Below are 12,907 nucleotides of genomic sequence, written 5' to 3'. Positions count from 1 at the left end.
AGAAGGTACTCATAGTGGATTTGTAAAGTCTGGTGATTTCATTTAATAATTACAGATCATATATTAGGGAAAACAAAGGCCACATGCTTCCCTTCCACCCTCATACATATTAGTTCCTATCTCCCCCTGGTGGCTTAATATAAGAAAAATGTTAAAAAGTTTGAGTTTCTAACAGATGAAATCCTGAGTGGGAGAGAAAGGGCCTAGAAGGGCCTTGGAGCTTTCTTAGGGAAGACCCAGTGGGTGAGTAGGGGAGCAAACAATGAGTCCATGGATTTCACCAAGTCCCATGGATAGCATTAGCTACCACCTGATTAACCACTCATGGAGCATAACACTGGGTCCCACAAACCTATCCCTTACTTTTCTACTGTAAATTTTTACTTTAGTGTAATAGTAGCTGATTGTGCATCTCAGTACCTATCCCTGAGCAATACAGGAGGCAATCTTTGTGTTTATCCACTTAGTACCATGAAAGGCCAAGTGTGTACATGTGTTCAAAAGAATCAAACCAAGATTTACACCCACATGATGCTGTGTGGAACAGTTTTTGGACATGTTTACCTGAGCATCACAGAGGGTATAACAGACCCACACCACTTTAGGGTTTTTTTTTGTTTTTGAGACAGGATCTTGCTCTGTAGTGCAGGCTAGGTTTGAACTCACTATGTAGCCCAGGCTGGCCTTGAACCCATAGCAATCCTTCTGCCTCAGCCTCCTGAGTGCTGGGATTACAGACCTCAACTACCACACCCAGCTAGGATTTGTTTTAAAAAGAGTTTTCTTTTTATTTTTCTGGTAGAAGTAGCTTAGTTCAGTGCAAAGGCACATGAAAAACCAGATTTGCAAGTTTTGGAGGAGACCAAAAGTGAATCATCAGATTACTCATATATTGATGATGAAGATGATCCATTATGGAAAGATACACATTTTCATAACAGAAGATTGGTGTGAATATATAATGATGATGATGATGATGACATTGGCCATGTGAGCCAAAGTTCTTATGACAGTGAAATGGAGTAAGAATTGACTGATACAAACACAGGAAATGAAGACTTCCTTGATTCAGATGACAAAGAAAATAGTAATATGAGTACACATTTAACTAGTTGAAATGATGCAAAATGGTCACTCAACAAAATGGAACAATCCAATGTTAGAACTAGGTCTGAAAATATAATGAGAGTCTTGGTAAGGTGAAGCATATTGGACAGAATGCCAGCACTGCCATTCAGTTAGAAACTGTAACAGGAAGAATGCTACACGATGCTGCGAAATACACAAAGGCTGAAATGCAAGTAAAATGTCTATGTGCACTAATAGCCATATTAAAAAATTTATTTATTCTGACACCTCACCAGCTGAACTGAAAGCATTCATAGGTCTGCTGTACTTAGCAGGGATTCCTCATGGAAATCACAGGAATGTAAAAGACTTATGGAAGAATGATGAGTCAAAACATATCATAAAAATTTATATCCTTGTAGATGCAAAGACTTATTATGCTTTCATTTTAGACATTTATCCTGGAACTCAGCCATCAGGTCCTTATTCTTATAGTAATAAACAATGATATTGTGAACAGATTTGTGGTTCCAATCTCCCAAACTAATCAGAATGTGACATTCAACAATTGGTTTAACAGTTTCCAATTGATGTTACTTTTGCTAGAAGAGCACAAGCTGACCAGCAGAGTAACTGTACACAGAGACAAAGCAAAATTCCAAATGAAAATCTGCAATTTAAAAACAGTTAATTGTATAGTACAATCTTTGGATTTCAGAAAGCTAAAACACTGGTCTCAAATAGAGCAAAGGGAAAAAATACCTGGTAATGTTGATGTCAACATTTCACCATGATGGGAAAATATTGACAGGGAAACCACAACAAAACAGAAGCCTGAGATGGAAACCTTCTACAACAAAACCAAAGATAGAGTAGATGTTGTTGATGAATTATGCAGCAACTATGATGTCTCTTGAAATACAAAGCACTGGACAATGGCTGTGTTTTACTCAATCCTAACATGTGTGGCACACATAGTTTGATAGTTTACAAAGAAAATAACAAGTACAAAATATCACAGAGAAATTTTCTTAGAGGATTGGCACTGAAGCTCATAAGAGATCATTTACAGCAGAGGAAAAATAAAATGTTTCTGTCCAAGAAACTGCACAAAATAATTGTGGAGCACACTGGTGAGCTGATGGGTGAACAGGCAAAGCCCTACTAGACAATAGGAAAACAAGAAAGATATCAACTGTGCCCTATAAGAAAGGACAGGAAAACAAAACATACATGGTATCAATGTAAGCATACTTGTGTATGGAACATGTAGTTGTCATGTGTACAGACTGCCTCGGGTATGATGGGACAAAGATTATTTCTGTTAGACATTTTGTTACATTGTAGTTCACATAGGTTTTTATTTCTGATGTCAGCTCAGGTTTTTAAAGCGAACACAAAGCTGACATGAAAATGATGTTTATTCTAAATGTGCAATACACATTAAGAATTTAACACTTTATTTTATTGATATTTTATGTTCCTGTTAACTATGTATTGATGTTTGCATTGTAGTTCATATAACAATTTATTTCTGTTGTTCTTTTTTTACACTTTGTACAACAAAACCAGTCTATATTGAAAATTTTGATATTTTTTATAAACAATAAATATTAAAAACACAACTTTATTTTTGTGATTTTTTTCTGTTAAACACGCCTCATTGTTTAATATAATAAAACTCATAAAATTAATAATTCATCAATAGAAATATTCTAAAGAGTAAACAGGGGTGTGACACATTGATGGTTATGTTGCTTCATGACAAAAAAAAGTGTCATATTTGCATGGCTTAAGACATTTCTATCAGGTAGATTGAGCATTTGTCTTTTGGTTTTTAGAGAGAGAAATCAAAAGAGCAGTGTAGGAAACTCTCAAACTAAATATGTTTAGGTACCCACAGATGTTTATCGTTTTCAGAGACTGCTTTCTCCAGTGTGATCTGGAGGCCAGTTCTATGGACTTGGTATTAGGACTGAGCTTCCCATGCCAGATGCGTGAGTAACTTTGCTTATGACTGCATGTGGGCTTCATCCTTACTTTGTGTCTCCCTGGATGAGCAAGATTTTTAAGGGTCCCATCTAACCCAGGGACAGGGCATGGTACTAAGCTAAAGGAATACCTAATGAGGGTGCTACACGTATTGGAGAATGTCTCCTGACTTGCTGTCCTGTTTCTGGTCAGAGGGAGCAACTGCCTCTTGTCTTCAATGTTTTATGTGCAAGCACTCATTTTCTAGGGGTTTAGGAATCTCTAACTCTGGGGAAAGAAATTTTAAAAGCCCTTACATCTACAGAGGGAGAGAAAGAGAAAAAGATGAACTGTGCTTTAAAGGCAAAGGGATTGGGAGAAAACTATACTGCAGAGAAAAACTGCACTTCAGAGTGGATTAGGGGAAAGTAGGTGGAAGGAAAGAAAATGACTAAATAAATTAAAAGCCATTTGGCTGAATTTACCAAAACAAAGTTGAGATCTTTGCAGTTTTCATGTCTCCTTTTAGGTCCCTCTGTGGTTGCCAAGATAAATGTCACTGGGCTGTGTCTGAGGGTCCCTGTGACTAAAATAAGGAACTTAGCCCACATTTTAAAAATAATTTTGCAGGTTTGCTAACTCCTGTTGTGGTAAAAGAATTTTCAGGACATGTCAGTAGAAGGGACACTGATTAGAGGTAGATACAGTATGCACTCAAGAACAGAGTGAAGGTTCTGAAGGACATGAGACACGATACAGTCGGGAGCTGGAGAGTGTTTATGTGTTTTGAGTGGTGGAAATCGGTGGAATTTGATAATCTACAGTCTTGGTCTTGCCTAGTAGGTAGAAGAGGATGGCCCATAGTGAGATAATGGTCTATTCATATGAGGAATCCTAAAAAATTGTCTATTTATAGGTGAAAGAGGACCATTTGCAAGTAAAAACAAAATGGACAAATCTATTTGTAGGGCACCAGGTTTACTATGTTTTGGGAGAAGAGAAAGAAAAAAATAAAATAAACTGGCTTTGTGTCCAGAAGCTGCAGTTTTTCTTCAAAGTATGGCTTTTAAAATCTCAATTTCCTTGTTTCCTTTCTACCTAGTTTTTATTTCTTCTATCCCACCTCAAAAGGAAAAACTGTAAAAATATATGTCAGTTTAGAAAAATGTTTTTGTGGCTTTGGGTAGAGAATTATTTTCTAAACATGTCTTAGTGACTTTTCTCTCCTTGCTGAGACAAAATACCCCCACCCAAAGTTAAGGAAGGAAAGGTTTATCTAGCTCATGGTTTGTGGAGGTTTCAGTCCCTAATCAGCTGGCTCCAACGTGGGGTGACAAGGCACAGGGGCAACAGTTCAAAATGGTAGAAGACAGCAAAGGCAACAAGAGCAAAAAACAGGTGGGAGGAGCAAGCCTCTTTTCCTCCCTTATATTGTATGTAGGCTACATGCCCTGGGGTGGGTGTAGCACTCACATCATCTCCCTGCTCTCCTCTTGTAGAGGCTCAGGATGTTTACAAAGTGAGGACCCTGCCCCTGCTGAGTCACTTAAATTTTAAAACTTCTCAAGTTGACACAGTGAATCAACCATTACAATATCCTGGACCATACATGAACAGCTGCCTGGAGGACATGTCCTCACACCCCTGGGACATAGAGCTGCTGAGTTACTTAGTTATGCTTTTAAACTTTTCAGGTTGACACAATGTATCAACCATTATAAAACAAGACTAGAAAATACTAACCATGAAGGAAAAGATTGATAAACTAGTGAAATTTGAATTATGAATTACTTTTTAATCAAAAGATATCATAAATAGAGAAAAAGACAAGCCTCCAAACTGAGAATGCATATTTGTCATACATACAATCACCATAAATAACTATGCAGGATTCATAAAGAACTAAAAATTAATAAGAAAAATGGAAACTACCAAATAGAGTAGGGATAAAAGGAATGAAAAAGCTTTTCACAGGAGAGGAACCATGAATGGCCAGTCCATATACAAAACAGAGTTGAATTTCATTGGTAATCAAGAAAAAGCAAAATGAATATGATATAGGGCTTGGGGGTGCTGGAGTCTCCTTCTGAAAGTGTTTTTTAGGTTCTTTCTGTCCTGAGCAAAGAATTGATCAAGACAGGCACAAACAGTAGCAAAGTTTTATTTAAAACAGGAAAAGAAACAGGCTCTGCTGAGTAACTTTGGGCCAAGTAAAAGTAGGAAACAAAGTATGTACTACCTCATCAGGATGGTCCACACTGCAAGAGAGAACACAGTGGCCAAAATCAACATAGTCTCTCCTTTTTGTCTCACCCAGTCCTTGGGCTAATGTCAAGTCTAGGCCATCCTTTGGAAAACCTGCACAAGTTCTTGCAAGAAGTCCATGTGCAAGGCTTTGGGGACTGTTCTGGACATGTGATCTGGGGTTCTGTAATTAACAGGTCACACCTACTTCCCAAGCCAGCTTTGCTATGCCTTTATCTCCTGTTTCAAAAATACAATAAGAGATATTTTCATACTCAGATTGGTACAAAATTAAAATCTGACGTTTGAAGTGTTGACAAGGCTGTAATACAATGAGGTCTTCCAAACGCTGCTATAACTGGAAAACAATTTGACATGATCTATAATGGTTGAGAGTATACATCTCCTATGACTCTTGAATATACCCTAGAATGACTTGCACATGAGTAGCAAGTGTCAAGTTCAAGGCTCCATTGTTTATGTTAACAACAAAGAGAATGCAACCTAATTGCTCACCAAGAGGAGAGTGGACAAGTCAATTGTGATGAATTCATAAAAGATCTAGAGCAATGAAAATGATTCAACTATGTAACTGAGTCTCAGATGCATAATGTTGAAAGAAAAACAATACATGAAATATATTTTAATAAACTTGGAAAATAAGCAATGCTTTCCCTAATGACACATTTATATGTGGTAAAACTATCAACAACAGCAAAGAAGATGATAGAACCAAACTTAAAAGTAGTGTTTACTATCAGGGAGAGACCATGATGCTGTAACTGGGGTATCACAGGTAGTGTTGTAAGATAAAATCTAGGAGGCCCAGATAATTTTGAATTTAAATAACAAACACATTTTTAGTATGTCTTATATATTGGCTAGAATTTAGTTATACCAACCATTATTGATTATCTACCTGTAATTCAAAGTTTGTGGGGCTTTTTCACTGTTATTTTCAACTAAATCTGGCAACCCTACTCAGAGGGAATGTCAGTCATATTTGCAAAGTTCTATTCCCTAAGCAGGGTGACACATTCATCAATGCACATAGTATTATTTTATTTAAAAAGAGAAATTTAAAGCAAGTCTCATTGTTTATAGTTTCACTTAGTGGATTCAAAGCTTTGGCTTAAAAAAAAAAGTAAGTGGTAACTATGCTGGGTTGGAGAGTTAGGAGGAGGTCCTTCCTGGCCACCTGGGGACTGCTCAAATTGCTTGCAGCTTTCCTCTTATCTCTGTGTTCTTGTGCTGATTACCTCAATCCATCCCATAACAAAATAGCCTTTGCAGGAATCTTCTAGGTCAGGCTTCCTACCATCTACTTATCATAATGCCTGAAAGTGTGGTACTTTATGCAACTGGGGATCCTCTTTAAGTTCATAAAAGTTTTTTAACCATCAAAACTCTCCCTTATCCCTCACCTCTCTCAGAGAAACCATCACAGAAGAGAACACAAAGAACATCCAGATTAAAGAAGCTATTACTGTAGTGCACAATCACTTATCCTGTCCATGGGAAAGAGGTTACCAGAGGGAAGAAAGCTTTCCATAACAATTAGGTGATGAAGACTCCATACATAAAGATAGTTCTTGAAGCAAGTGCATAAGAAAATGGTAAAGTGGGACCAGAAAAAGAGCGAGGTGTTCCAACATAGTACAAATAGCTGGGGGCAAGGAAATGGGGCAGCACCGCACATACAGAAGAGATTCCAACCGGAGTAGTCATTAAGCTCTCCCAGGAGGGAGAGATCAGTTTGGCTCACTGACGCATTTGCAGGGACTGCTGAAGAGTTGTCCTCAGTACACATTTGTGGGTGGAATCCATAATGAACGAAAGAAGTAGCAGAGAGAGTATTTAAGGTTATTGTCAGAGCTTTCTAAAGGTGAAATTAAAAGGTCACATCAGAATCTACCTGCTGCTGATCTTACAGATTTCACTGTATATCAGAATGTAAATTGCTAATTGCTGTCAATACAAAGTCTAGGTTTATAAAGTCCTGAATTAAAAGAATTCCTGGTAGATCTAGAGAAAACATTCCTAAAATTCATCTGGAACCAAAAGAGACCTATTATAGCAAAAGCAATCCTGGGCAACAAAGGCAAGGCAAGAGGCATCAAAATGCCTGACTTAAATTATACTACAAAGCTACTGTGATAAAATCAGCATGGTATTGGCAAAAAAAAAATGGACCTGAGGATCAATGGAACAGATTAGAAGATGCAGATACAGCTACAAATACACTCAGACACCTTATCTTTGACAAAAGGGCCAAATATGCTCATTAGAAGAAAGATAGCCTCTTTAATAAATGGTGCTCCAAAAACTGGCTTTTCATATGCCAAAGACTAAAACTAGACTCATGTCTATCACTATGTACTAAACTAGAATGAAAATGGATCAAAGATCTAAATATTAAAACAGAAACACTAAATCTAAGGGAATAGAAAGTATGTAGAAATCTTGAAGACATAGTGTTAGGCGGAGAGTTCATAACAAAAACCAAACTGCATGGGGAATATTTCAAAGAATCAACAACTGAGATCTCTTCTTACTGAAAAATTTTTACATATCAAAAGAAATCACCAACAGAGTAAAAAGAAAACCCACAAATTGGGAAAAATTTTTAGCCAACTATCCCTCAGACAAAGGACTTCTATCTAGAACATACAGAGAATTAAAAAAATCAGGCCCCCAAAATTCAAAGACCCAATCCAGAAATGGGCATCTGAGATGAATACACACTTCTCAGATGAAGAAATACAAATGGTGAATAAATACATGAAGAAAATGTTCACCATCATTAGTCATTAGAGAAATGCAAGTTAAAATAACACTGAGCCAGGCATGATGGTGCATGCCTGTAATCCCAGCAGTCAGGAGGCTGAGGCAGGAGGATCATTGCAAGTTTGAAGCCAGCCTGGGCTACAAAGTTAACCCAATGCCAGCCTGGACTGAATAGCAAGACCCTGTCTCAAAAAGACAAAATAAAATAACAATAAAAGACAACACTGAGTTTCCATCTAACCCCAGAAAGAATGGCTATCATTAAGAAATCAATCAACTAATAACAAATGCTGGCAAGGTTTTGGGGGAGAAAGGGACCCTTCTCTACTGCTGGTGGGAGTGTAGACTGGTACAACTACTGTGGAGATTAGTGTAGAAATTCCTCAAAAAACTAAGATTGGAGGTCCCATTTGACTGAGCTATTCCTCTTCTGGGTATTTTTCCAGAACAATTGAAAACATTATATCACAGTGATATATGTGCACCCATGTTTATAGCAGCACAATTCATCACATCTAAATCTTGGAAACAACACAAGTGTCCATCAACTGAGGAATGGATAAAAAAAGATGTGGTATTTTTATACAATGGAGTATTACTCAGTTAAAAAGGAAGATAAACTTGAGGCTTTTATAGGTAAATGGATGCAACTAGAGACCATATTCATAAGTGAAATAAATGACCCACATGTATAAACATCATATTGTCTCCCTAGTGTAAGAAACTAAAAGAGTAAACAAAATCCAAAAAGTACAATAGATACCGTGAAAGAGAAAGAAACTGCTCTAAAGGAAGGAATAATTGGGATAAGGGATGGGAGAAAAGAAAGAAGGAAGGGAAAAAATATATATACACAAGATAGCTAAGATAATTGTACTACTAATTTCTGTTGATTTATTGAAAGGAATAATTAATGCTTAATATTTTGGACCAATTTTGCATGTCTATATCTGGTAATCTGAACCACTACTTTGAAGATAACGATAGGCAATATAACAACCATTTTTTATTTCCTATCATCTTGCTTTGAAATTCTGTATTGTTTTTAATGCTTTTTAAAAAAATTTTATTCTCTTTAAAATAAAAAAAGAATTTCTGGTAGAAATCTACATATCTATACTAACCAGGAAATGTCACCAGAATGGGCAGAACCAGAGATGCTTCCTCAGCTCCAAGAGACCTCACCTTAACTAGGCTACATCTGCCTAGATTTTTGCTTTAGGCACATTGCAGCACTGATATGTTTTTAGCTCCTTTGGGAAGATCCTGGGAGATATGATGACCCAACTTCTGACACATTTTTTCTCACAAGAGGTATTGATATGCTGATCTTCTCTATGAATCCTTGCAAATCATCCATTCAATAAACATTTACAAAGCATGTGCCATGTCTGCACTAAAGATTTTGAGGCGACATTTAATAAACACCCACCAAACAGCAGGTCCAGCGTTAATCCCATGACTTAAATTATATAAGCAGGTACTGTTATTATCATTTTTGAGGATGAAGAAACTCAGAGGAGAATAAGACGTGACCAATAGCTTCAAGAGGGGTGACCCACATTTGAAAAAGCAGTTCTGAGGATTTCCCCAGGGAACATAATGTACACGCCACCCAAGAAGCTGTCCCTAATCACCCAAATTATGTAGTTCATTGCTATATAATCAATAGCATTACCACTTAATTAATAGCTTTAAACAACACACATTTATTTTCTTACAATTTCAATAGGTCAACTGTCCAAGTATAATCTGGGTTCTTGGCTGCAGAGTGTCATCTTCAAATTGTGCCACTTTGTTGGCCAGGTCTGGGTTCTCACTCATTCCTTGGGTGGAGAAGCATTCACTTCCATGCTCTGGTTCAGTTCCTTGTGGACTGAGTACCTCCCTTTCTTCCCTTCGGTCAGCTCTTGCCTGCTCTCAAGTCTTTGCATGTGGCATCTCCATCCTCGCACTACATGCCAGCCTGCTCCTTCACACCCCTGAGGAAAGCATCTCCTGGCAAGATGGGCATTATCATCATATGTAGCATAAACCAGAAGGCACATTTTACCTATCACCCTCACCATGTTTGTTTGTTTGTTTTCCAGTACCGGGAATCAAACTCACAACCTCATGCTTGCCAGGCAGGCGCCGTGCCACTGAGCTAAATCCCCAGCCCCCTCACCATGTTATAGTAGTTGAAATGAAGTCACAGGTGCAGCCACAGTGGTGGGAGGTAGGGCCTGACCAGTTGGCCACCTTGGAGGTAAATGGAGATTTTAGGACTGGCAACCACACATAAGGAAACCCATGATCAGCAGCGATGAATGGGAACTAAAGTCCTAAAGCCAGAAAGGGTTACCACTTCAGGATAATCATTCTGTGGTTTTTGCTGTAGGGACAAAATTCGTTCATCAAATTAAACAAACCTGGGCATAATGGTGCCTGCCTGTAATCCTAGCACTCAGGCAGCTGACTCAGGAAGATCACCATGAGTTTGACAAGTCTGTGCTACTTAGTGAGTTCAAAACCAGCATGAATTACTCAGGGAGACCCTGTCTCAAAAAAAATCACCCTCCAAATTAAACAAAAGAAATAGAAAATCAAATACTTGCTTGACTGCCACACTCATTGTGCTGTCTAGGGAAGGAGAGCCAGGGACGAGGGCCATCAAGCTTTGATGGAATGCACATTATCTGCACAGTCACTAGAGGCCTGTGGATCCGATGTTCCTCTATGTGGCAGTGGAAAATGTCACTTTGACTCAGAAGAAGCACACTCACCAGGGAAGTTCGAGGCCGTCCGTCCCCTGTTCCTATCGCAGCATAGATCACCTTCACACTTTCCGGACTCTGATTTGCTCCTGCTCACTGGCTCCCCTGGCTCTGTTTCTGCAGGATGGAATAATTAAAAAGTTTCTTTTATGTTCCTTCTATTAAATCTGTGCTTTTTGGTGCCCGCAAGGGCTGTTTGAGGGCAGTAAAAACTATTCAGAGGTTAATGTTTCTTTTAAAAATTAATACTCAATTTATTAAAGTTAGATTTGAAAATTTTAATTTTTCCCAAAGCTTTTAAGTTCTGCAACAAATCTTAGTGTTCTTTGTATGTTGCCACAGCCTGTCACATTTTCAAAAATTGTGCCAAGGTCCTTTGAACGACATGTAATCCTATTTCTAAGCTTAGCTAATGTTTTTAAGCTCAGCTAATTTTAACAACTTCAACTATTTTAAAACATATTTACAAAGGAATGTATTCTATTTACTTTAGAAATTACTTCAATGTTTGATTAATATAATCTTCCTGAATATCCAAATAACACAGGACATTAATAAATCAAACTCATAAATAAGGTTAACCTTAACTTCATTGAATCTTTTAATACTATCAACTTATTAAAAATTATTACTTAGAAATCTAAGTCATTTGCCATACCTTTTAAAGTGGAATTTAAAATCTTTTAATTCTAATATTAGCTCAAGTTGTCTTAAACATTACAGGCACATAAGACACCAAAAATAGGCTGCTCCATCAGAATAATAGTGTACAACACATTGCTTCCCTTAAACACTTCCATGCTTTAAATCAGTTTGGAGTTGAGCTGTAATGGTTTCTTAAGGCTGACATAATAAATCACCAAAAGCTGGGTGACTTAAAATAACACAAGTTTATTGTCTCGTAGTTCTGGAAGCCAGAAGTCTGAGATCAAGAGTGAGCAGGGTGCTTGCTGCCTTTGGAACCTCTGGAGGAGAACTCTCCCCTTGCCTCTTACAGCTCTGAGGGAGGGGCTGTTGGCTTCCTTGGCTTCCTTAGCTTGTGGCCACATCACTCCATGTCTGTCTCCATCTTCATATTATGCTGGTGTCACCATTCAGTCTCTCCTCCCCACAGAAAGGCTGTCATTCCAGTGAGTCATGGTAATGGCCAGAGGTTGTGGCCAGGGTGCTGATGGCCTTCCTGGAAGCCACACTGCCGGGACATGCTTGAATCTATTTATAGCAACACCATCAATGCCCTGCTGATGATACTGTCTTGCAGTATAGGGCCCCAAGTCTACATTCTGCTTTTTAAAATTTCCTTATGTTCTACAGAAGTCTGTACCTACCACTTCTACCCCCAGACTACACACTTCACTTGGTTAAGTTTTTGGATTTATTAAGACCTAACATATATAAAAATATAGTTTCTGATTATCTCTAAAGACACGTCTCTTAGTCACTTTCTTTTCACTGGAATGAAATATGCACATCAATAATTTAAAGGAAAAGAGGTTTATTGTGACACACAGTTTCACAAATTTCAGTTCATGGTGAGCTGGCTCCAAGGCAGACGTAGCATTGTGGAAAGTCCTGGGCAGAAGAAAGCTGTTTACATCAGGGTATTCAGGAAGCAGAAAGGTGTGGTGGTACACGCCTATAATCTCAGCACTCGGGAGGCTGAGGGAAGGGGATCAGTACAAGTTTGAGACCAGCCTGGGCTACAAAGTGAGCTCAAATCCTGCCTGAATTGCATAGTGAGACCTTATCTCAAAAAGGCAAAAAAAGAAAATAGAGAACAGGTTAAAGGGAGACAGATAAAGAGGGGGAAGAAGAAAGAAAAGAAAAGAAGCAAGAAACCAGAGAAAAAAGTTAGGTGAAAAGATATGGACAAAAGTACAAGGAACAGAAAGGGAGATGGAGAATTTCCTTAGCCTCTATAAACTATATTGGAAGAAAAAGGCAAAAGGAAGAGAAATACACACACACACACACACACACACACACACACACACACACTCTTAAAGGATGAGAAAAAAGGCAAATAATGGAGCAAAACTGTGTGTGTGTGTGTGCATGTGTGTGTGGGGGTAAATAGAAAG

The sequence above is a fragment of the Chinchilla lanigera genome, unplaced genomic scaffold (genome assembly GCF_000276665.1).
Source record: "Chinchilla lanigera isolate Chin_1 unplaced genomic scaffold, ChiLan1.0 scaffold00022, whole genome shotgun sequence".
NCBI lineage: Eukaryota > Metazoa > Chordata > Mammalia > Rodentia > Chinchillidae > Chinchilla > Chinchilla lanigera.
The sequence above is the reverse complement of the archived record's forward strand: the minus strand, read 5'-3'. Positions refer to the sequence as shown.